General features: G+C 37.5%; 1 long non-coding RNA gene across 2 annotated transcripts; it reads left to right on the top strand.

The window, feature by feature from the left end:
* The first annotated feature begins 369 nt into the window (after nucleotides 1–369).
* Nucleotides 370–26,969, top strand: LOC138337455 (uncharacterized). Of its 2 annotated transcripts, XR_011210865.1 has the most exons (4): nucleotides 370–527; nucleotides 591–671; nucleotides 7,423–7,457; nucleotides 7,536–7,729. It is a non-coding gene; the product is annotated as an uncharacterized lncRNA (long non-coding RNA). The 2 variants fall into 2 exon arrangements; XR_011210866.1 differs by lacking the exons at nucleotides 7,423–7,457; nucleotides 7,536–7,729 and adding an exon at nucleotides 26,443–26,969.
* Nucleotides 26,970–27,199: the final 230 nt, after the last annotated feature.

Here is a 27,199-nt window from a genome sequence, read left to right as displayed (position 1 = left end):
GAAAGCACCTCAATAAGTCATTCATTCAATACTGAATAAACCAATAAACCATATCTCGAGCAAAGTGTAAGAGAGTATCATAATCTACCTTGAAAGCCCAGTATATGTGCCATGAACTGAAATATAGACTTGGAACTCTCCTACTTTATTAAGTATACTCTATATGAGTATACAAGCCTATCAGCACCCATATTTTTACATTTAAAATATTTTATTGACCAATGGTGTGTTTATTTCACATAAAGAAGTATCATACACAAATAGGCCAAATAATAACCCAATTTAGACTAAATACCAAATACCCCAAAAATGGAAATAAAAGGACAACTCATCTAGGTCTTGATGACCAAAAAGTTTCCATTCCTTAAAATAGGATTTTCTTAAGAAAGCTCTCTAGTTCTGACTTTTATGTACTCCGCCGCTTCCATGTTTTTTGGATCCCTTCATCCTTTATTTTCTCGTGCTGCATTTTAGGGTCCTTAACATTATTCATCATGGAAAATAAGAAGATGTATGAGCTTGCAAAGGTAAATTAACCTTATTTTTATCCACTCTCAACTATTCTTGACCTTACTTTTTCCTTTTTGTAGATCTGAAATCCAGTGGAGGTGTTTGGAGATCAAGATGAACTTTTTGTTGGATTTAACCATGAAACTCATTTTGGAGGTGAGGTATGTCAACACCCATATTTATGTACTCACAGAGACAACCCAGAGCCCCTAGATTAAAAAATTAAAAATTGATTTCAAAATTAGATTTGCCATCGTATGAAAAATCATGAACCAAAAATCAGCTAAATTTGATCATTATTTGATTCTCAAATAAAGAAATTACATCTAATTTACCTTAAGGTCTTAAACTACATTTCACCAATCCAAATACAATTTTTTCATAACTGTAAAATCTTATTAATTACAAGATGTGTTTTTCTACACAATTTGGAACTCTGGATAGGAACATGTTCTAGTTTCAAATCCCTAATACTTATAAATCTTCTTCACATACTTTTTTAAAGATATAAATTAAGACTATGTATTTATCGTGTTAGCCTAGGTATCATGGTATATCTATGATGTATATCTTGGATAATTAGTCGGTTGATCATGTGTGGGATCCTCTCTTTATGTTGGAACAAATACACCTATGCTTCCTTTCTTGCCATATATGATATATTGCTTCTTCTAGGGAAATTTGTATGCATAAGCCATAGTAGATTTGCTAGTAGCATGGACTGTGGCCCATTCTAGCTCCTCATTCCATCCAGTGCTTCCCCCTGTGACGAGTAACCAACTAAGCATTTTTTGTCATATCTATTTTGAGAGTGAATAGGTGAAAAATAGGTATTGATGTGTTTCAATTATTACCTTGCATAATTAACATACAACTGCATCAATAATTCCTCAGTTGCTTAGTCTTTCTTTGGTGTATAGCCACATGTAGTGCAAATACCCATTTAGGAATGCAAGGATTGTTGAAAGTGAATCTTTTCCATGAGTCCTTGTTGTACTCTCCTTTTCGTATATATTTCTTTAATGTTGAAATTTTCTTCCTCCATGATTTTAGGTACTTGTAAATCCATCTCTTTAAGACATTGTACTGCCTTGATAATTTTATTTTAGAATCCATGAGACTTGCTTGATTTCCACCTCTCATGATGTTAACCCTTTAGATAAATGGTATGAACCCACACAATTCATAATTTTTCCATTTTCATGTAGCGTTCCACATATGATTTAATATAGCTTCCTCATTCCACACATATATATCAGTGATATTGAGTCCTTTAAAAGCCTTTGGGAAGCAAATTGTTTCACAAGATATAAATAAGTTCCCTTTATTTTGTACTTCACCATTCCATAGAAACCTTTTTCACTTAAATTCTATTATTTGTAATATTTTTTTTTGGCATTATGAAGATCTTTGACCAGAATCCTTGCATGGCTGATAAGACACTATTAACCACAATCATTGCATGGATAACAAGACACTATTAAAAATGTCATTAGGAAGATCTTTGACCAGAATCTGCATAAGATAGGAATGAATGATGAGTTAGTAAGGAAGTAAAAAATACTAGGTGTACATTTTTATCAAGCATTTTTAGTTGTTGTTAAGATCAAAGAAAAATAATTAGCACTATATTTTAATATGTGTTAAGAAAAATAACCAGAAAATAAAAGCACATAAACAAAAATATTTGTATAATAAAACAGAACAGAACAAAAAAGGATAGCAAAACAGAGCAGCAGTACCTAAAACACTCAGCCACATACTGTCCTTATTGCAATCCTCGACCGCCAAACCTTCTTATCTAAAGTCATATCTTTAGTAAGTTGAAGATGTGTCACGTCCCATCTAATCACCTTCCTAAATTTTCTTTGACCTATCTATACCATTGCTAAAAATCTATTATATCCAAACTCGCGCACCTACTAACCTGGAGCTTCCCGCACCTCTTCTTCACATGCTCGAACATCTCAAAATTGCTACCCTCATCTTGTCAATCATGGAGGTCACTGATAAATTGTCTTGTATAGCTTTGTTCCAAATCCTGTCACTCCTAGTATTCCTACACATCAATCTGAGTGTGTGCGTTCTTGATATGGAAGCAGTCTTCCCCATACAACTGTGTATGTCAAAGCACCACTCTATCACATTAAGAAAAGGTGGGGGTGACCCAAGGTACTTGAAACTTCTTCCCTTGAGTATGACTTGTTTATTGAACTTCAATTCCACATCCACTTCATTTAGCGTGGCTTAACCTGAAACTTTTGGACTCTAGGGTATGTCTCGAAACTTCTAATCAATTATTAAATCTACCATGGGTCTTTCAATCGATACTATGTCATATGCAAATAACACAAAACAAACACATCCACTTGAATATGTTGCGTCAATTCATCCATCGCTAAGGTAAATAAAAATGGGCTAAGGGTTGATCTCTAGTGCAACCCTATCATGATCGAGAAGTGTTTTAAGTCAACTCAAACGTTTCTTACCTAGCTTTAACAATATCCTTATTAGATGGATGACTTTTGTAGTTGGCTTCCCTGACCTGAACTCTAATTGGTTCTCGGAGATAGGCACACCCCTCCTCATATTTACCTTGACCACCATCTCCCACACTTTCATAGTGTGGCTTAGTAACATCATACCCCTATATTTGTTGTAGTTTTGAATATCACCAATGCTTTTTTTACAAGTGGATAAATGTAAATACCGGTATATTTGTGTACGCATTAATAATACAAGGATCATTTCAAAATTTATTTCAAACACTGCAAAAACAATAACCTTAGGCGAAGTTCTCAGGTGCGAATTTTGTACAAAATTTGATGACAATTTTAGGGGATGTTGTATCTAAGGATTGGATCATGGTGTATAGTAAAAAGAAAGTAGCAATTCAAAAATGTCCAAGACCCATGAGATTTAAACATTGAAACAAACATGATTTATACAGAACATAAGTAGTTGAATTTCTTATCCACCGGAAAGATTTGATTCTTCATTTTACAATGATGAATAAAATTAGTCAATGAGTACGTAGAATTTTACCATTCGGTGTACTTCAACAAAGAAAATGATGTGGCAGATGCATTAAGAAGGAAATTCATGGGCTATTTGGCTCATCTCCTGCAAAGAGACTTTTGGCCTAAGATATGCATAAACTTGAAGAGATAAATATCAAATTCAGTTTGAGAAAATCATTCTTCATTATGGATACATGAGTAGATCTTAGTTTCATATTTCATCCAGAGACAGACGGAAAATTTGTGTTTGTTAAGAGCTTGCATTCTTATTTTGGATGTTTACATACAATTTGCAAAATTTTCCTACGACTATGAATTTAAGTCAAGCGTTTAGATTGCTCGATAGGAAGCCTATATGTAATTATTTCATCAAACAGTTTGAAGTTGGTGAGGCTAATGTATCAGGATTAGACTTGGTACAGGAAGGTTTGTGCAAGGTCTCCCAAATCAGACAGAGGATGCTCAAAGTTCAAATAAGATAAAAGTCTTATGCGGATAAGTGAAGAAAACACTTAGAGGTCGTTATTAATGCAAGTAATGCATGGATTAGTAATGAAGGGATTAGCAACGGAGAGTTTATTGCTAACATCCTTTAACTTTTGAACTCCTAAAGTAGCGACATCGATCATTTTATTAGTGTGATGAGTAGTATTCTTTTTCTCTAATACACCAATAAGAATTACTTGGAACACTTGCAACTAAGCGCTAGTCATGATCCTAAATCGGTTCGTGACATGAGAGTACGTGGAATGAATTTGTATAAATTAGAATTCCACCAAGTGAAGGGTATATTAGCTTTACATATAATTCAGAAGCAACACAAAAACTTCTAAATAAATGGAGACAATAAATATAAGCTAAAGTTCACATTAAAGCTTAAAGGTAGTCATCACAAAATCCTCCACAGACCATAGGACTAATAAAATCAAATTTATAATGGTTCAACATCTATTTCTCATCTTCCTCAGCTTCATCAACTAGCAATGATTGTTGCATTCTATGAATATTTAAGTAAGTGACTATTCATTAGATTCAACTTTTTTCATATATTCATTTTACCATCACCAGTATTAGTCACATCCGCTTGAAGTAATGCCTGGAGTTTTTTTCCTTCTTTACATCAACATATTTCTTCATTTCTTCCCTTACAGCATTGGGGCATTGTTCACAGCATGAGACGTCCATGCAAGTACCAATGAGGAGTTGTTTATGACGAAAGATTCCTCCATTATTAACTTTTTTTACAAAATTTACACTCAACTGGCGGACTTATTGGTCTTACTTGTTCTTTTCCAATATTTCCAACCCGGGTCATCAGTTTTAAATAGCTTTTAAGATCAAAGACATAATAAAAAAGATAAACATAGCAATTGAAGTAAAAATTATTAGTAAAAATGAAGATTAAAATATTATGCCAGTACTACTAAATGAAGAGAAGATGAGAAAGGGAGAATAGAACACGACTACCTACTATACTTACATACACCAACAAAGTATTTGCAAAGAGAGATCACTAATCAATTTCAACTACTTCAAAGGACCTGTTAAGAAACTTGAGCATATATTTGGACTTGAACCACTACTCTATATGCTCAAGGTAATACTCCTTGTTTATCCATTTATAGACTTGTGACTAGTCTAAGATTTCACTTTCGCATTTGATGATGAACTTAGTATTATTTTGTTCTGAATGGCTATTGATGATATTATTACTTGTTTGGTTGATATTTATAGGTTTTATTGTTGATTCTGAGACAACTAAAATATTTGGATTGCTATTAAATGAAGAAAATCTGTCCCATTTTCTAAAAGTTACCAATAAGCATTGCCTTTACACTAGATTCTAAGCGCCAGTCGTGGTCCTAAACTGGATCGTGACATGAGAATACAAAGAATAAAAGTAAGAATGAGATATTTGACCTTCAACTTGGGTTTTCGCTGAGTCATCTTCTTAATTACCCTATTTGTTGGTTCCAACTTGAACGTAGACCCCCTCACTATCATTCAATATCTCTGTGTTCTCATTTCCTTCACTAGTTCCAGAGATCACTAAAGCAGATTCGACATCAGTTGAGTCATAAATTGGAAGATTATCCATGATATATCTGCAGTAATAAGGCCAAATTGAAATAAATATACAAGAATTAGAATGAAATGAGTAAAAGTTGTAGCATTCAAACTATGGTATCACGGGCAATTTTACTGTGATCAAATTATCGATATTTGACCTAAAAGTTGTTCTTATTACTTTTACAAATAAATGAACTACGTCAATCTTATCATTTATTTAAAAAATAATGGTTAAGTCATCCAACAGTAAACCAAAATGATGCAAGCTTTAACTCTAATGTTTCTCTTTCACATCGAGAAACAGGAATCAAGATGAAGAAGTAATGGATCTCCTGAAACAAATAAAGTTAATAGAACCAGAGTCTAAAGATTTGTACAAACTACAAAAAAAAGTGAGCATTACCTGTCATCACCATATTCCCAGACAAGGTTGTACTCCTGAGCAAAGATAAAAAAAATGGAACAAAAGAATAAGATATGAGACTAACGGATTTATATAGAATTTAGAAGCATATACCAAAATCCTATAAGATTGGGTGTCAATGTCTCAGGATTAGAACACAGTACTATTTCAAAACACTTCAACAATGAGGCTTATCAATATCAACAAGAAACAAAATCTATTGACCCATTGATCAACTATGTCTTAGATGGAAAAAGAGAAGAAGACATTTACAACAAAGACACTAATTGTTGTGCTTTAAATTCAAACATAATAAGCAATTAGAATTTTTCTTTTTCTTTTTATCATAGAAATAATATTTATCCTAAACGACTTTCCTTTTCAGCTTCAAATGCAACACACTGAGTTTGACAAGGATAAACCATACTTCAACATGTGACATAGGGAATGTAATGTGTGACAAGCAAATTCAATCTCTATGCATAAATCATTACTTTGTTTGTTTTCTAAAATCTAGGAAGAAGGAACATGTGATATGATTCTACAAAGGGCATTCAAAAATAGAAATTCATAAGAAACTTAAGTTACCCAAAATCGTAGAGAGTTGGCACACAGAAATAAAGAACAGTTTGCAGCTCCACACAGACAACGAACATTTGCACCTCGATACCAGTCAAAATTATATTCATATGTCATCTCCATTCAACTATACCTACCCTTGTTTCGCCCATTTAAATATACCTACCCTTGGAATGGAGTTGACATATGAATACAATTTTGAGTGGTACGGGAGTGCAAATGTTTGTTGTCTGTGTGGAGTTGCAAATTGTTCATTATTTCTGGGTGCCAAGTCTCGAAAATTTTGGTAACTTAACTTTATAATGAATTGTTATTTTTGGAATACCCTTTGTAGTATCATATCACATGTTCCTTCTTCCTTGATTTTATACAACAAACAAGTAATGATTTATGCATATAGATTGAATTCGCTTATCACACACTGCAATCCGTAAGTCACATGTTGTAGTATGGTGTATCCTTGTGTCAAACTCATTGTGTTCCATTTGAAGCTGAAAAGGAAAGTCGTTCAGGATAAATCTTAATGCTCCAATAAAAAGAAAAAGATAAATGATTATTGCTTATTATGTTTGAATTTGAAGCACAACAATTGATGTCTTTGTAAAAGATGTGTTCTTCTGTTTTTCCATCTAAACATAGTTGATCAAGGGGACTATATATTTTGTTTCTCATTGATATTGATAAGCCTCACTAGTGAAGTGTTTTGAATTAGCAATGTGATCTAATCCTCTCACATTGATACACAATCTTAAGGGATTTTGGTATATGCTTCTAAATTCAATATGAATCTGTCAGTCTCGTACGTTATACTTATGTTCCCTTTTTTTTATCTTTGCTCAGGAGTACAACCATGTCTGGGAAGATTGGGATGACAGGTAATGCTCAAATTTGTTTTTTTTTTGTAGTTTGTACAAATTTTAAGACTCTGGTTCTATTAACTTGTTTTGTTTCAGGAGCTCCATTACTTCTACATCTTGGTTCTCGTCTCTCAATGTAAAATCAAAACATTAGAGTTGAAGCTTGTAGCATTTTGGTTTATTGTTGGAATACTTGACCTTTAATTTCAAACTAAATTATAAGATTGAGGTAGTTCATATATTTGTAGCAGTAATAAGAAAAACGTTTAGATTAAATATATATAGTTTGATCGGAGAAAAATTTCCCATAGTGCAATAGTTTGAATGCTACAACTTTTACTCATATCCTTCTAATTCTTGGATATTTATTTCAACTTTGCTTTGTTACTACAAAATATATTATGGATGATCTTCCAACTTATGACTCAACTGATGATGATATACTACAGTGATCTCTGCAACTAGTGGATGAAATGAGCACAAAATGATATTGAATGACGATGAGGGTTCTACGTTCAAGTGGGAACCAACTAATAGTGCAACCAAGAAGAATTCTCAGAGCAAACCCAACCTTAAGGTCAAAGATCTAATAATTACATTTATTCCTTGTATTCTCATGTGACTATCCAATTTAGGACCATGACTCGTGATTAAAAGCTAGTGTTCAAAGCAATGCTTATGGATAATTAAAAGAAAATCAGATAGATTTTCTCCACTTTAGGGATATCCAAGAAATTTTGTTGTGTCAGAATCAACTATAAAACCAATTAATATCAACCAAACAAGTAATATCTTCCTCAGTAGATATTCGTAACACAATAATACTAAGTCTATCTGCAAATGCGAAAGCGAAGTTTAAGACTAGTCACAAGTCTATAAATTGATAGGAATGTAAACAATGCTCGGATGTTGTAAGGGAAAAAATGAAAAATATGTTGATGTAGGGAAGGAACAAAAATGATAGGCGTTAATTAAAGCGGATGTGATTAATATTGATGATGATTAAGATGAAAATATGGAAGAAGGTGAAGCTACTGAATGATCACTTCCTTCAACTGTCATAGAATGCAACAATCATAGCTAGTTGATGAATCTAACGAAGATGAGAAATAGATGTTGAACCAATATAAATTTGAATTTGTTTGCCCTATGGTCTAAAAAGTATTTTGTGATAATTACCTTTTAGCTTTTAATGTGAACTTTAATTTATATTTATTGTTTTCATATATTTTGCCAATTTTTTGTTGCTTCAGAATTATCAGTAGAACTAATATACCCTTCATTTGGTGGAGTTCTCATTTACGCAAATTTATTTCCTTGTATTGTCATATCACGGCCCAATTTAGGATCATGACCAAGGATAGAGTGTTCCAAGCAATTCTTATTGTTATTTTAGAGAAAAAGAAAAATACTCATGACACTAATAAAAATGATTGATGTCACTAATCTAGGAGTTCAAAAATAAAAGGATGTTAGCAATTAACCCTCAATTGCTAATCCCTCATTACTAATCCATGCATTACTTGCATTACTATAGACCCCCAAGTTTTTTCTTCACATATCTGTCACGACCCAAATCGCGTCGTGAGTGGCACCCACATTTACCCTCCTATGTGAGCGAACCAACCAATCTGAACTCCAACGTTTCGAACAAAATAATAGAAAACAATGCGGAAGACTTAAAACTCATTAGCGAATTCAATAATCAACTTCTAAAACTCAAAACTTATCATTATTCCCAAAATCTGGAAGTCATCATCACAAGAACATCTACAATCAAATGACTAAACTAAGAGTATTCTAAAAGCTAAAAATACATAAGAAGCTAGTCCATGCCGGAAGTTCAAGGCATCAAGACTTGAAGAAGAAGATCCAGTCCAAGCTAGAAGCATTAGCTCACCCTGAATTTCCGATTTAGTAAGACTGGCTTGAATTACTATTGAGTTGAAGACGATGGCACGTTTGCTGCACTCCACAAATAAACAAGAAGAAAACATAAAAGTAGGGGTCACTACAAAACACGGGTACTGAGTAGATATCATCAGCCAACTCAAAATAGGGGACAATATATATCAATGTTATCGTAAATCAACTATATAACTCAACATGTAGACACAACAAGTATTATAATCATCAATAAGTACCATCAAGTTCATCCATGAGGGCTCAAGCCTCAACACCATACTCATTTGGGAATTATGTTCAATAGATTAAGTATATTATCATCTTTCCAGATTCATTATCTTTAATACTCTTGTGTCGGTACGTGACACTCCGATCCCTCATATTCATTATTCCTCTTGTGTCGGTACATGACACTCCGATCCCCTATATCTACGTGTCGGTTCGTGACACCCGATCCCCTAATTCTACGTGTCAGTTCGTGACACCCGATCCCCTAATTCTACGTGTCGGTTCGTGACATCCGATCCCCTAATTCTACGTGTCGGTTCGTGACACCCGATCCCCTAATTCTACGTGTCGGTTCGTGACACCCAATCCCCTAATTCTACGTGTCAGTTCGTGACACCTGATCCACTAATATCATTTAGTAAATCATCAGGCCTTCTCTATACCAAGGCATCATCAAATCCCATTACTTTAATTCATCAAGCCTTCTTCTATACCAAGGCATCATTATTAATAATGTATATTAAAGTTTCCTTTCAAGATTTGAGATTCAATATTTTCATCATGCTCATCTTATCACAATCACACAATCATATTCATGCAAACATACAATTAAGCATATAGTAGGGTTTACAATACTACCAATACATATCATTCTCTATTAAGAGTTTACTATGAAAGCATGTAAACCATAACCTACCTCCACCGAAGAATTGAAATCAAGCAAGTTAATCCTCAAAGCTTGGTGTTTTCCTCCTCTTCTCGATCGTTTCTCTCTCTCCCTTCTTGTTCTTTCTATTTTCTTATTTCAACCCTCTTTCTTTTACCCTAATTAGTATATAATTAAGAATAAAAGATGGCAATAATACCCCACTAATTAACTTAGGGTTACCTCTTTTAACCCCTCAAAAATTTGAGTTATTAATATAAACCCACGAACTTTATAATTAAGGCAAGAATAGTCAAAAACGTCCCTTAAAACTTAACAAGAAATCCGACTCTGCCTGGGATTTGCGCAACCTGTGATGGGCCGTCGTGCCTGCGACGGTCCGTCCTGCAGGTCGTCGCAGAGTTCAGAGACCCAAATTTCCACCAAGGGTTTGTGACGGTCCGTCACACCTGTGACGGTCCGTCCTGCCATTCCGTCACAAAGTTCAGAGAGTTGATTTTCAGTACCCAATTTCAGATTTTCTAAGTATTTTGGGACGAGACCCCCTCGACAGTCCGTCGTGCCCATGACGTTTCGTCATGGGGTCCGTCGTTTCTGCCAGTTTTTCCAGAATCGAAGTCTGTTGCTCAAAATGACTAAACGGGTCGTTACATTAGATACCAATTTACCCATCGTTCGTCCCCGAACGATCAAAAGAAGGAAAACAAGGGTGAAAAGGAGTACCTGAATCTGTAAACAGGTATGGGTATTTTTCTCGCATATCCGCCTCCTTCTCCCAAGTGGCTTCTTCAACCGGTCGATTCTTCCATTGCACCGTGATGGACGCAATCTCTCTTGACCTCAACTTGTGAACTTCTCTATCTAAAATAGCAACAGGCTCCTCCTCAGAAGACAAGTTCTCATCAAGTAAAAACTGAATCCCAACGGATAATGTAATTTCCATCCCCATGATATCTTTTCAACATCGACACATGGAATACCGGATGTACTCCGGACAGCCCTGGGGGCAAGGCTAACTCATAAGCCACTTCCCCTACTCGCTTGAGTACTTCAAATGGTGCAATGTACCTTGGACTTAGTTTACCCCTTTTTCCAAACCGCATCACCCCTTTCATGGGCGAAACTTTCAACAAGACTTGTTCACCTTCCATGAACTCTAAGTCTCTAACCTTTCGATCTGCATATTCTTTTTGCCTACTTTGCGCCGCTAGAAGCTTTTCTTTAATAGACTTCACTTTTTCCATCGAATCCCTCAAAAGGTCAGTACCCCAAGGTCTAACCTCGAACGAATCAAACCAACCAATGGGAGACCTACATCTCCTCCCATACAATGCTTCAAATGGGGCCATATCAATACTTGAGTGATAGCTGTTGTTGTATGAAAACTCCGCTAAGGGTAGGAAGCTATCCCAGTGACCACCAAACTCTATCACACACGCACGAAGCATATCCTCCAACACTTGAATCGTCCTTTCAGACTGGCCATCGGTCTGAGGATGGAACGCAGTACTAAGGTCCAACCTAGTACCCAATTCCGCATGCAATGTTTTCCAAAACTTAGAAGTAAACTGCGTACCTCTATCTGATATGATGGATAGTGGAACCCCATGCAATCGCACCACTTCCGAGATGTAAAGTTTGGCTAACTTTTCTGCATTATAAGTCACCTTGACCGGAATGAAATGAGCAGATTTAGTCAACCTATCAACAATCACCCAAATGGAGTCATACTTACACATTGTCTTCGGAAGACCAACCACAAAATCCATTGCAATTCTTTCCCATTTCCATTCTGGAATGGGCATTCTCTGAAGTGTTCCTCCGGGCCTTTGGTGTTCCTACTTTACTTGTTGACAGTTTGGACACTTAGCAATAAAGTCAACAATATCACGCTTCATTCTACTCCACCAAAAGTGTTGTTTTAGGTCACGATACATCGTGGTTGCACCCGGATGTATAGAACACCTTGAACTATGAGCCTCTGTCAGAATAGTGTTGATCAAATCATCGATGCGGGGTACACATACCCTTCCCTTGATTCTCAAAACACCTTCCTCATCGATTTGTGCTTCCTTAGCCTCCCCTCGCAATACTTTATCTTGAATTCTTCTTAGTTTCTCATCATCAAACTATTTTCCCTTAATTTTGTCAAGAAAAGAAGATCTTGACTCCACAGAAGCCAACAATCCTCCCTTCTCATTTACTTCTAATCTCATCAAGTCGTTAGCTAGAGTCTGAACCTCTCTAGCTAATGGGCGTCTAGAGGCTTGCAAGTGAGCTAGACTTCCCATGCTTCCCGCTTTTCTACTTAAAGCATCCGCCACAACATTCGCCTTCCCTGGATGATACAAAATGGTGATGTCGTAGTCCTTCAGTAGTTCCATCCATCTTCTCTGTCTCAAGTTCAAATCTTTCTGAGTAAAGACATACTGAAGGCTACGATGATCCGTGTAGACCTCTCACTTAACCCCATATAAATAGTGTCTCCATTGCTTTAATGCAAACACTACCGCAGCCAATTCCAAATCATGAGTTGGGTAGTTACGTTCATGCACTTTTAATTGCCTCGAAGCATAAGCAATCACACTCTTCTCTTGCATTAGTACTGCACCCAAACCCGATAGGATGCATCACCGTAAACAATGAAGTTCTTACCCTCTACTGGTAAGGTAAGGATAGGTGCGGTAGTCAACAAAGTCTTGAGCTTCTGAAAGCTTTCCTCACATTCATCCGACCATACAAATGGGACATTCTGCTTAGTCAAGTTCATCAATTGGGAAGCAATAGAAGAGAATCCCTTGACAAATCGGTGGTAGTATCTAGCTAACCCAACAAAGCTCCTTATTTCTGACACATTAGTGGGTCTTACCCAATTCTTCACTGTCTCAATCTTAGAAGGATCCACCATCACTCCATCCTTAGAAACCACGTTCCCCAAGAAGGACACCGCATCTAGCCAAAACTCACATTTAGAGAACTTGGCATAAAGCTTTTTCTCCCTCAACATTTCCAATACCATTCTCAAATGCTCTTCATGTTCCTTCTTGCTCTTTGAGTATACAAATATATCATCAATAAATACGATCACGAAGAGGTCCAAATATGGATTAAAAATCCCGTTCATCAAGCTCATGAACGCAGCAGGGGCATTCGTAAGACCAAAGGACATCACTACAAATTCGTAATGCCCATACCTTGTTCGAAAAGCAATCTTTGGCACATCCGTTGCCTGTATTTTCAATTGATGATAACCGGATCTCAAGTCAATCTTAGATAAGACACAAGCACCTTGTAACTGATCGAACAAATCATCAATGAGGGGAAGAGGGTACTTGTTCTTAATAGTTACTTTATTCAGTTGTCTGTAATCTATGCACATCCGAAAACTCCCATCCTTCTTCTTTACAAACAAAACCGGAGCACCCCAAGGAGATGCACTTGGTCTAATGAAGCCTTTGTTCAATAACTCTTGAAGTTGTGCTTTTAACTCTCTTAACTCCGCGGGAGCCATTCTATAAGGGGGTATAGAAATGGGGCGAGTAACGGGTTCAAGATCAATACAGAAGTCAATATCCCTATCCGGTGGCATACCAGGAAGATCTGCAGGGAACACATCCAGAAACTCACGAACTACTGAAACCGACTCAATCGAAGGTACTTGGGTAGTGTCATCCTTGAGATGTGACAAGAAAGCTAAACACCCTTTACTAATCATTTTCTTAGCACGAAGAAAGGAGACGATGCGGACCGGATTGGAAGTGTAGTCACCCTCCCACACTAACGGGTCTGTCCCAGGCTTGGCTAACGTCACCGTTTTAGCATTACAATCCAAGATTGCAAATTGCGGAGAAAGCCAAGTCATACCCAGAATCACATCAAAATCATCCATTTCTAAGATAACCAAATCTACATAAGTGTTGCTCCCCACAAAGTTTACCAAACAAGACCTATATATCTTTTCAACTACCACAGACTCACCCACCGGAGTAGAGACACGGATAGGCATATCAAGTAATTCACAATGTAAATTTAGACCATTAGCAAATGAGTAAGATACATACGAAAACGTGGATCCAGGATCAAAAAATACAGAAGCCATGCAATCACAAACCAGAAGATTACCTGTGATGACAGCATCAGATGCCTCCGCTTCAGACCGCCCAGGGAAAGCGTAACAATGGGCCCTATCGTTTGTCTGTCCGTTGCCCCTACCATGTTGTGATGTAGTGGCCCCAGTTTGCCCATTACCTCTGCCGTTTTGGTGACCACTATTACCTCGACCACCATGCCCTCCAGAAAAACGGCCTCTACCATGACCACCTCTACCTCTAGTTATTGGGGGTCTGTAACTTGGTCTGGGACAATTTCTCCTAATATGTCCAATCTCCCCACATCCATAACATTCTTTGGAGTCGATCATATGCCCCTCGGAGAAGTGTTGACCGGTCTGAGGTGGTCCCCCAACTACAGTCTGTAGTGAAGACTGAATAACTTCCCGAACCTTGTCCTCTAGTGTAAGAACCATTAAACTCACCTCTCTTTCGAAGCCTTTTTGATGTCGGTGTTGTGGTGAAGTCGTCTGGCTTCACTCCTTCCACTTCTATCACAAAGTCTACCACCTCTTAGAAGGATTTTGCCGTTGCCGCTATCTGTAAGGCCGAAATCCGCAATTCTGACCTCAACCCCTTCACAAACCGGTGAATCCGCTCTTGAGGACTGAAACAGAGTTGAGTGGCATATCTGGATAGCGCACGAAACTTAGCCTCATAAGCATTAACCGACGTCCTACCTTGCTCTAGGCTCAAGAACTCATCCCTTTTCCGATCCCTCAAAGTCCGGGGGATATACTTCTCCATAAACAAACTAGAGAATGAGGCCCAAGTCATAGGTGGTGCCTCTATTGGTTGACACTCGACATGTGACCGCCACCACATTTTGGCGTTCCCTTGAAACTGATAAGTCACAAACTCCACACCAAACCGTTCTACTATACCCATCTTGTGTAGTAGCTCGTGACAGTCAACCAGAAAATCATAAGCATCCTCAGATTCCGCACCCTTGAAGACTGGAGGTTTCAATTTCAAGAACTTACTGAAAAGTTCATGCTGATCATTTGTCATTATAGGCCCAGTAGTAAGGCGTGGAAATGTGCCTATGTCCAATGGAGCATCCATGCGGGGAGCCATAGTAGCCACATGTTGTACCTCCGGAGCCTCAGGTGCTGGTGTAGAGAACAGTGGGGGTGTCTGGCCTTGATAAGATAACCCGCTAAGATAAGCCAGAACCTGATTGATCATCTCTGGGGTAGGTTGGGGTGGCATTTCCTCGTTTTGCACTTGTTCAGTTTCCCCATCCTCCCCTTCTCTTATTACTTCCTCAGTCGGTGGAGGAGTCACTGCCTTAGTATCAGATGGGCTAGGTGCTTGTCCTCTCCCTCTAGAGGACGTCCTCCCACGACCTCTTCCACGGCCCCTTGCCGCTGTTCTTCCTCGAGCCACAGCCCCAGTGGCTGGCTCAGTTGTTTCTTGTCTGGCCGACGGTTGTGTTGGCGTAGTCGTTGCTCTAGTTCTAACCATCTGCGAAAGAGAGTGAAGATGGTCAGATACCAATTCGTATCGCCTAGATACCAATTGGACTCAAGTAGTAGCACGAAAGAAAGAATGAAAGAGTGAAATTTTTCCTAAAGTCTTATAGCCTCTCAAGGAAAAGTAAAGGCGTCCCCCTACCGTTCCTTAAGACTCTAGTAGACCTGTTCTTGTGTGATGAGACCAACGAACCTAATGCTCTGATACCAAGTTTGTCACGACCAAAATCGCGTCGTGAGTGGCACCCACATTTACCCTCCTATGTGAGCGAACCAACCAATCTGAACTCCAACGTTTCGAACAAAATAATAGAAAACAATGCGGAAGACTTAAAACTCATTAGCGAATTCAATAATCAACTTCTAAAACTCAAAACTTATCATTATTCCCAAAATCTGGAAGTCATCATCACAAGAACATCTACAATCAAATGACTAAACTAAGAGTATTCTAAAAGCTAAAAATACATAAGAAGCTAGTCCATGCCGGAAGTTCAAGGCATCAAGACTTGAAGAAGAAGATCCAGCCCAAGTTAGAAGCATTAGCTCACCCTGAATTTCCGATGTAGTAAGACTGGCTTGAATTACTGTTGAGTTGAAGACGATGGCACGTTTGTTGCACTCCACAAATAAACAAGGAGAAAACATAAAAGTAGGGGTCACTACAAAACACGGGTACTGAGTAGATATCATCGGCCAACTCAAAATAGGGGACAATATATATCAATATTATCGTAAATCAACTATATAACTCAACATGTAGCCACAACAAGTATTATAATCATCAATAAGTACCATCAAGTTCATCCATGAGGGCTCAAGCCTCAACACCATACTCATTTGGGAATTATGTTCATTAGATTAAGTATATTATCATCTTTCCAGATTCATTATCTTTAATACTCTTGTGTCGGTATGTGACACTCCGATCCCTCATATTCATTATTCCTCTTGTGTCGGTACGTGACACTCCGATCCCCTATATCTACGTGTCGGTTCGTGACACCCGATCCCCTAATTCTACGTGTCAGTTCGTGACACCCGATCCCCTAATTCTATGTGTCGGTTCGTGACACCCGATCCCCTAATTCTACGTGTCGGTTCGTGACACCCGATCCCCTAATTCTACGTGTCGGTTCGTGACACCCGATCCCCTAATTCTACGTGTCAGTTCGTGACACCCGATCCACTAATATCATTCAGTAAGTCATCAGGCCTTCTCTATACCAAGGCATCATCAAATCCTATTACTTTAATTCATCAAGCCTTCTTCTATACCAAGGCATCATTATTAATAATGTATATTAAAGTTTCCTTTCAAGATTTGAGATTCAATATTTTCATCATGCTCATCTTATCACAATCACACAATCATATTCATGCAAACATACAATTAAGCATATAGTAGGGTTTACAATACTACCAATACATATCATTCTCTATTAAGAGTTTACTATGAAAGCATGAAAACCATAACCTACCTCCACCGAAGAATTGAAATCAAGCAAGTTAATCCTCAAAGCTTGGTGTTTTCCTCCTCTTCTCGATCGTTTCTCTCTCTCCCTTCTTGTTCTTTCTATTTTCTTATTCCAACCCGCTTTCTTTTACCCTAATTAGTATATAATTAAGAATAAAATATGGCAATAATACCCCACTAATTAACTTAGGGTTACCTCTTTTAACCCCTCAAAAATTTGAGTTATTAATATAAACCCACGAACTTTATAATTAAGGCAAGAATAGTCAAAAACGTCCCTTAAAACTTAACAAAAAATCCGACTCTGCCTGGGATTTGCGCAACCTGTGACGGGCCGTCGTGCCTGCGACGGTCCGTCTTGCAGGTCGTCGCAGAGTTCAGAGACCCAAAATTCCACCAAGGGTTTGTGACGGTCCATCACACCTGTGACGGTCCGTCACACCTGTGACGGTCCGTCCTGCCATTCCATCACAAAGTTGAGAGAGTTGATTTTCAGTACCCAATTTCAGATTTTCTAAGTATTTTGGGACGAGACCCCCTCGACGGTCCGTCGTGCCCATGACGTTCCATCGTGGGGTCCGTCGTTTCTGCCAGTTTTTCCAGAATCGAAGTCTTTTGCTCAAAACAACTAAATGGGTCGTTACAATATCCGCATAAGACTTTTATCTTATTTGAACTGTGAGAATCCTCAGTATGATTTGCTAGACCTTTCATAGAGCTTCTTGTACCAAGTCTAGTTCCAATGCATTAGCCTCAACAACTTCAAATTGTCTGATGAAAGAATGACATTTCCTATTATACAAGGCTTCATACTGAGCCATGTAAATTCTTGAGGGAACTTCATAGTCGTAGTAATATTTTGCTAATAGTACCTAAACATCCGAAATAAGAATACAAATTTATAACAAACTCAGATTTTCTGTCTGTCTTCGGATGAAATATGGAACTAAGATCTACTCATGCCTCCTAAATCAAGAATGAGTTTCTCAAACTTAATTTGATACTTACATCTTCAAGTTTACGCATATCTTAGGCCAAAAGTCTCTTTGCAGGAGATAAGCCAAATAGCACATGGATTTCCTTCTTAATGCATCTATTACGTCATTTTCTTTCCTGAATGACCTCGAATGGTAAAATTTCTACGTAGTCATTGCGTAATTTTATTCATCATTGCAAATTGAAGAATCAAATCTTTATGCTGGATAACAAACTCAACCACTTGTAATCTGTATAATTTTTGTTGGTTTCATTTTATAAATCTTGTGTCTTGGCTATTTTTGAACTGTTACTGTCTTTTTACTATCTAGCATAATACAATCCGTAGATACAACATCTCCGAAAAGTGTCATCAAATCTATTAATAAATTCACACCTAATGAACTTGGCCTAAACCAATTGTTCTTGCCGTGTCTGAAACACAATTTTAAGGTGATCCTTGTATTCTTTCTGTGTACACTAATATACTGGTATTTACATTGATCCCCTTGCACAAAAAGCAATGGTTATATTCAAAACTGCAAATATAGGGGTATAAAGTTACTAAGCCATACTACAAAAATGTAGGTTATGGTGGTCAAGGTAAATATGAGGAGGGGCGTGCCTATCTTTGAGAACCAATTTGAGTTCAGGTAAGGGCGGCCAACTACAAAAGTCATCCATCTTATAAGAATATTGTTAGAGCCAGGTAAGAATTGTTGGAGGTGACTCAAAACACTTCTCGACCATTAGGGTTGCACTAGAGGTCAACCCTTAGCCCATTTTTATTTGTCTTAGTGATGGACGAATTGATGCAACATATTCAAGCGGATATCTCTAATTTGTGTTCTTCGCATATGAAATAGTATTGAGTGAGAGACCATGGTGGATTTAATGATAGGTTAGAAACTTGGAGACAGACCCTAGAGTCTAAAAGTTTCAGAATAAGTCATTCTAAATGAAGTCGATGTCACTCCCCGAGCTACTCCCGACATGTGGACACGAAACCTAAGACTACAAGTGATCCCAAGCTAACCCTGATGACATGATTATGAGCATACTAAAGATAATAAACTAAACGTGGAAGTTAAATTATAATTTATTCTAAATAATAGGGGGTACCCATATTTTATAACTGAGATATATGAAATATTGATGAGTTTATTACAAGAAGTTATTAATCCAATACTAAGTTGAAACTAACTATGTCTAAAATAAGCGTCTAACTGACTAGAAATGATGGGACAAGACCCAATTAAGTCTATCAAAAACTGAAACTAAAGGACTAAATAGTGAAAAGAAACTCATGACTATTATCCTCAGAGAATTAGGACTCACTACTGAATTTGCTAAACTGGAGATCGATAATCCATCTAAGCGTGATCTGGATGCTGAAAACCTGAACCTACATCACGAGAATATGTAACGCACATATGCGTCAGTACTTGAGGTATTGAGCATGTACGATAGACAAAAACTTAAATAAAACATAACTGAACAAGCACAAGAGCAAGTATAATAATTTGAATATGATATACTAAATTATGAGCTAACTAGATGCCATAACCAATTTATAACATGCTGAAAATGAATACTGAATATATTGATAAATGGCCAATGCAAGAGAGTCTGAATTACACTATGGGAGCTACTAATAACCGATAATAAAATCACATGAGCTAAATGTGGAGTCCGATGCATACGCCTCATCGAGAGGACCCAAAATACCCTACCAGATGTATAAGGGCATGTTGTCATGATCACTAAATTTATTGCCCACACAGGAGACTTACAACCTATTTGGCTAGAGGGACAAATTGAGTACGTTGAACCCTAGTTCAACTCGGTATTATGTTACTCCCAATGAATAATGTAGTTAAATGATTACGAATGAGTTTTGTAAATACTGGATAGCAAAAAACTGGACATGCAAACTGAGAATGAAATATTTAATCTGATGATGATGCATTAATAACTGAGGCATGTATAACTGAGTAATTGAAATATCTGATCTAGCATGTGTAATTCAAGAACTAAATAAATACATAGCTAGGCATCTGAAATTCATGCAATAATCGGAGTAATAACATGATAATCTGATTTGGAACATATAACAAATAAATTCATAAAGTTCTGTTAAAGTTCTAGAAACCCTAGGTCTAATCATGATATGGGAATCAAGAATCTGATTGAAAACTAGGGACCTAATGGGTGAAAGGAACCCACTAATGAAATCCCACATACTGGTGATGAAATTCACAGAGAAATTTTCAAAGTTTTGGGGCTAGAACTGCTGGAGCCTTACTGCGTTCTTAAACTAGGGTTCTTGAACTTTTTTCTTCTTTCTTGCTTCTAATTTTCTATGTTTTTTATTAATGATTTGACTAAGATAAGTTTTAGTTATGTTTCTAGGCTTAAACTAACAAAAATATGATGATTTAGGGTCAAAACGATGTATCTTAAGGTTTAAACGAAGTGGGAAAAGATCAAAAGACCCCTGAGTCAATTGGTGTCGGACCAAATGATAATTTGGACTGACGGTCCGTCATTTAATCAACGTTCCATCGTTTGGGTCCGTAGGTTGGGTCTATTCGACAGGCCTTTGCTAAAACGGGTATAACCTTTTACTCGGAGGTCGGATTTTTGCAAGGTTGGTGGCTATGGAAGGTTAATTAAATTATTAATATGTGGGTATGTCATGGGACACCTAAATTATTTTATTCTAAGAGTTCTGATCAATTGAAATTGACCCAACTAGATTTCCCCCCATAACTATCTGTTAATTTCTACCTATGGTCATATCTATGGCTTGTAGGTCCATCTACGGACCGTGCTGGTCAATCATGGTTCTTGTCATAGAGTGGGTAAATGGGGTGTTTATCGATGACGCAGACTACGGATCGTTGTCTAACCTACGGACCGTAGGTCCGTTCGTTGTTCGACACCTAGTCAAATTATCCTAGGCTGAGATTTTCGGGGTTTCTGACTCAATCAATGGATGTGTAGGACATGCCGTGGGTCAGGCTACGGGCCGTTGATGGAAACCATCGACTGCACCTGCAGATTTTTTGAAAAGCTGATTTTTCATCTATTTTGGATATGGAGTGTATTACCTCCCCCTTGGGAACATTCGTCCTCAAATGAAGACTAAACTAGCTGAAATAGAGAAAGAGAGTTTCAATCCTACAACTAAATATTGAGAATTGAGTTTCTGACTAAATTGAGTTCTGAGAACATGCAAATATGTTGAAAATGCAAGTACAAACTAAGGGAACATGATTCTAAGGCTGAATTCACGCATGAATGACTGAAAAATTGAAGAGGAACTATTACCTCAAGCTGGAGTGGAATCGGAAGGAAAGAGGTGAAGATACTTGGATTTCATGGTTGCTTCTGCTTCCCAAATAGTTTTCTCTACGGACTGACTCCTCCACAAAACTTTGGCTGAAGCGACTTCTTTATTTCTCAACCTTCTAAACTGACTGTCAAGAATCTCAGCTGGTACATCCTCATAAGAAAGAATATCCTTCACCACCACACTCTCTAATGTCACTACAGAGGCTGGATCACCAAGACACTTTTTCAAGAGTGAGATGTGGAAGACCAGATGCACTGCTGCTAATTCTGCTGGTAACTCTAACTCATATGCCACCTTTCCAACCCTTTTCAAGATCTTGTAAGGGCATACATATCTAGGACTGAGCTTCCCTTTCGTGCAAAATCTCATCACCCCTTTCATAGGTGAGACTTTCAGAAAAAAACCAATCATCAACTTGGAACTCCAGTTTCCTTCTTCTAACATCTGCATAAGATTTCTGACGACTTTGGGATGTCTTAAATCTATCTCTAATGAGTTGCACTTTCTCCATCGCATAAAGGACTGAATCTAACCTGATCAAAGTTGTTTGACATACTACAAACCAATCAATAAGAGATCTACATCTATGCCCATACAAAGCTTCATAAGGAGCCATCTTAATGTTGGAATGGTAGCTATGGTGTTAGGAGAACTCAATAAGAGGAATGTGATCATCCCAACTACCCTTGAAATCTATCACACAAGATCTCAACATGTCCTCTAAGGTATGAATGGTATGCTTTGCCTATCCATCCGTCTATGGATGAAATGTTGTGCTAAGGTTAACTTGAATACCAAGACCCTTCTGAAATGACATCCAGAAATGAGAGGTAAACTGAGGACCTCTATATTAGATGATAGAAAAAGAAACCCCATGTAACCTCACAATTTCATTAATGTAAAGCTTGGCATAGTCCTCCACCGAATTTGTAGTCTTGACCGCTAAAAAACGAGAAGACTTAGTCATCCTATCAACTATCACTCAAATTGAGTCATGTTGTCTACGAATGCAAGATGACCCTGTGATGAAATCCATATTGATCACATCCCACTTCCAAGTAGGAATATCGATCTCTTGAGTCATACCTCCTGGTTTTTGATGTTTTACCTTGATTTGCTGGCAATTGGGGAACTTACTCACAAAGTTTTCTATATCTCTCTTCATGCCTTTCTACCAATAGACTTCCCGCAAATCGCGGTACATCTTAGTGGCACCTAGATGAATAAAATATTTGGAGTTATGGGCTTCTGCAAGGATATGCCTTCTCAACTCACTACATCACGAACACACAATCTGTCCTAGTAGCGAAGTACACCATCTACCCCTTAGGAGAAAACCTCCATTCTCTGATTGTGGACTGCACCCTTAAGTTTAAGAAATATTGGATCAATGTCTTGCTTTTCCTTAACCTCCACTACCAAAGAAGATTATGCCCCATTCTGAACAGTTACACCACTGTCTTATATGCTCATAAGGTGAACTCCTACGCGAGCAAGCCTGTGAACATCCTTCATTATCTCTTTTTTTTTCTTCCTCAACATGGGCCACACTACCCATAGATAATCTGCTAAGAGCATCTATTACTACATTCTCCTTACCGGGATGATAATGCACACTCATATCATAATCCTTAAGGAACTCAAACAATCTCCTCTAGTGAAGATTCAACTCTTTCTAGGTGAAAACATACTGAAGGCTTTTATGATCATTGAACACATCTACGTGAACACCATACAAGAATTGTGTCCAGATCTTGAGTGCAAACACCACTACTGCAAGCTCGAGGTCATGAGTTGGATAGTTCTTCTCATGAACCTTAAGTTGTCTTGAGGCGTAAGTTATAACCTTATCTCTCTGCATCAATACACAACCTAGGACAACTTTGAATGCATCACAATAGATCACATAGCCATATGAACCCTCTGGTAGATTCAAGACAGGAGTGGTAGTCAATCTAGTTTTGAATTCTGTGAAGCTTTTCTACAATCATCTGACTATTGGAACTTGACCATAATCTGAGTCAACCTAGTTAATGCTGAGTCTATGGATGAAAAAACTTCCACGAACCTTCTATAATAACCTGCTAAACTAAGAAACTTCTGATATCTGTAGCAGAGGTCGATCTGGGCCATTGCTTCACTACATTTATCTTATGTGAAGCCACTAGGATCCTTTTGCTAGATACAATGTGACCAACGAAAGCAATGGATTGCAACCAGAACTCACATTTTCTAAACTTAGTGAATAACTCACGATCATTGAGAGTCTATAGAACAATTCTCAAATGACTCACATGTTCTTCCTCATTCCTAGAGTAAATAAGGATATCATTAATAAAGATGATAACAAACAAATTCAAAAACTATTTGAACAATTTGTTCATCAAATGCATGAAAGCTATAAGAGCATTGGTTAGTCCAAACGACATAACTACAAATTCATAATGACCATACCGAGTTCTCAAGGTTGTTTTTGGAATGTCACTATCTCTGATGATAACCCGATCTGAGGTCTATCTTTGAGAAATGGCAGCACCTTGATGTTGGTCAAACAAGTCATCTGTTCTGGGGATGGGATACTTATTCTTGAATGTTACCTTGTTCAATTGTCTATAACCAATGCACATTCAGAGAGAATCATCTTTTTTTTACGAACAACACTGGTGCACCCCATGGTGAAATACTAGGTCTGATGAAGCCCTAATCTAGAAGGACTTTCAAATGTTCTTTAAATTCCTTAAGATCTGTTGGATCCATTCTGTAAGAAGGAATCGAAATAGGTTGGGTATCTGGAATGAGATTAATTCCAAAGTCGATTTCCCTTTCAGGAGAGACTCCGGGAAGATCTTATGGAAACACACAGACTAGTGTAACTAACTCAAGAGTTGGGGTTTTAGAGCTAGAATTTTTAACCCGGACTAGATTATAGAGATAAACCTTGAATATCATCTTTCTGGCTTTAAGGTAAGAAATCAATTGACCCTGTAATGCCCCAAAATAAACTAAGATGAACTAGAGTCTGTGAGTGTTTCTTGAGTTAATTTGGAGTTAAAATGATTTACTTTAGTGTTCTTAGGCAGTGTGTGAATTTTTATTAATTTTGGAGGTCAAACGCCCATGACGTTCGGAAGGTGTGCCTTAGAAAGTGTTGGTGTGTCTTGATATGTTTGAGTGAGTTTTACGTGTTCGTCTTAATAAAAATTGATGTCGGATGTTCCTAAGACCTAGAATGTTTGGTAAAGTCTGGGTAAGACTCCATCTAGGACCCACGAGGGGCCCTAGCAGAGGACCCGAACACTTAGACAAAACTGCCCAAAAGTAGTGTCCATCGACGAGCCAATCGACGGCCTGTCGACCAGGAAATGGCTCGTTAACCTGGTCCGTCATTTGTACATAAAGGTATGCAGGTTTGGGATTTTCATACCCAAACCACGATCCATCATCAATGGGACGTCGACTCATTGACGGTCTGTTGTTGAGAGTTGTCGTTTGTGGTCAGCAAACACTATCTAGTCTGATGCCAACTTGGGGTGTTTTGTGTAAATTTACACCAGTTATTTTATAACCCTAGGTCAATATTTTTAGTTTTTTGAAGTTATATTAGATTAGTTTTAAGTCCTAGACCTTGACAAAACCCCTCACTTCAAATATTCAAACTTCCTCTCTAAAGAAAACTCTCTCAAAGTCACTATTGGAGCTAAGACTCAAGGAGGGAAAGAAGGGCTGGTTTGGACGTGTTTCTTCACCAAAATTAGTGGGTTTCTTTCTCATTTAGGTATGGTATCCATTCTTGAACCTTCTTCTATTCAAGGAGTCATTTCCAAAAGATTTCAAAAGGGTTTTCAAACTCTATTTTCTTCTTCTTTGATTTTAAGCATGGGTCTTCTTGTAAAAGTGTTTTAATCATTAAAATGTTTTTATTATAGTATGAATTGATTATTATAATTTCAAAACCCTAATGAACTCATGTTTATGCATATTTCAAAGTTTTAACTTAAGAAATAGGTTAAATGAGCATATTTTTGTAGGGTATGAACTTTGGTTTTCTTGTGTTGTTATTATGTTTTAGATACTGCCCTAAGGGCTTTATTATGATGAAATATTGAAGAAAATTAGTTCTAGGTGGTAATGGATTGATTATATAGTGAGTTACTTATATTATATGATTCTTATTGTAAATTGTTCTTGAGTGGTACGGTCCACCTTCTTGGTGACTGTGTCTAATTGATGAACTTGATATTATTGAGTACGTATTGTGAGTATTGATGGCCTAATATGTAAAATGAAGTAATGAATATGATTCTTTTGTTATGTATTAATAATCTTGAATTGCATGTTTGACCTAGATTATGTCTAAATGAAGTATATGATTATGTGAATCTAAGTTGAGTGACTAGAGGGATTTGAGGTGCAAACTCTTCGTGAGTTGAGATGAACTGTCTAGTAGAAACCTCACTACATCCTCAGATCTTTCTAAGATAGATCGGAGGATGAATGCCCTTCGTGAGTTGAGATGTGGTGTTCACTACTTATACTTAACCTATAGTTTATAATGTTTAGAATCCATGGGGGTTATGTCTAGCACTAAGAGGATATGAAGAAGAGGTGGTTACACTTTGTGAGTTGAGTTGTTGTTTTCCAATGTAATAAGTTAATTAGTAACAATCTCCTTAGCCATTAACTATGTGACAACATAGGTGTAGTGATATACCGTGGTTTCACGGTATAATTAATACTTTGTACTTAAGTTTAGTCTGTCCAAAATCCTTTTTTGTGCTAATTTTTATATAAGTTTCTCTTTTATTGCAGGAAATCTGTCCAAAGCTGAATGCGGAGATTTTGAGCGAAGAAATGCAGAAGAGACCACCTACAGAGCTTATGACGGTCCATCGTGCTTGCGACGGTCCGTAGGTGGCAGCGTAGTGCAGCTGCTGAAGGAAGATGGGGAAGTCTAACCAAGTGTGGGGTTACGAAGCTTGTGACAGTCCGTCATTTCTATGACGGTCCGTCCTGCAAATTCATCATGAAGTTCAGAGAAGTGATCCCAGTACCCATATTCTAAAAGTTGAAGTGTTTTGAAACGAGGGCCCTCGACAGACCGTTGTGCCTATGACGGTCCGTCAAACTTGCCGTCGAGGGTAATGATGAAGAGAAGCAGAAGAAATTGCATAAGTATTGCACGACGGAGTCCATGACGGTCCATCGTGACCATGACGATCCGTCGCGAGGTCCGTCGACCCAGCCGCGTTTTGGCAGATTTCCAGCAAACAGAGTCCTTGTTTAATTAGGTTTTTATTTTCTATAAATAGTTCGAAAAACCTCGTTTTTGAGGTTAGATGCCGTATTGTTAGACTCTTATATTGTTAAACTCACTATTGTTAAACATTATATTGTGAGATTCTTAATAATCATTAGACTTTTTGTGAGATTATTGATTACTTTGAGATTTCTGCAAGTGAATATTGGTGATTAATCAAGCAAACTTTCGGATTTAACTCTTTCTCATTGAAGTAAGTACATGAGTTCTTATTTAATATATTGGAATATTGTGTTTATGGTCATGAGT

Source organism: Solanum lycopersicum, chromosome 7 (assembly GCF_036512215.1).
Source record: "Solanum lycopersicum chromosome 7, SLM_r2.1".
NCBI classification, from domain to species: Eukaryota; Viridiplantae; Streptophyta; class Magnoliopsida; order Solanales; family Solanaceae; genus Solanum; species Solanum lycopersicum.
Note: the sequence above shows the minus strand (reverse complement) of the source record. Positions and strands in the feature narration are given on the sequence as shown.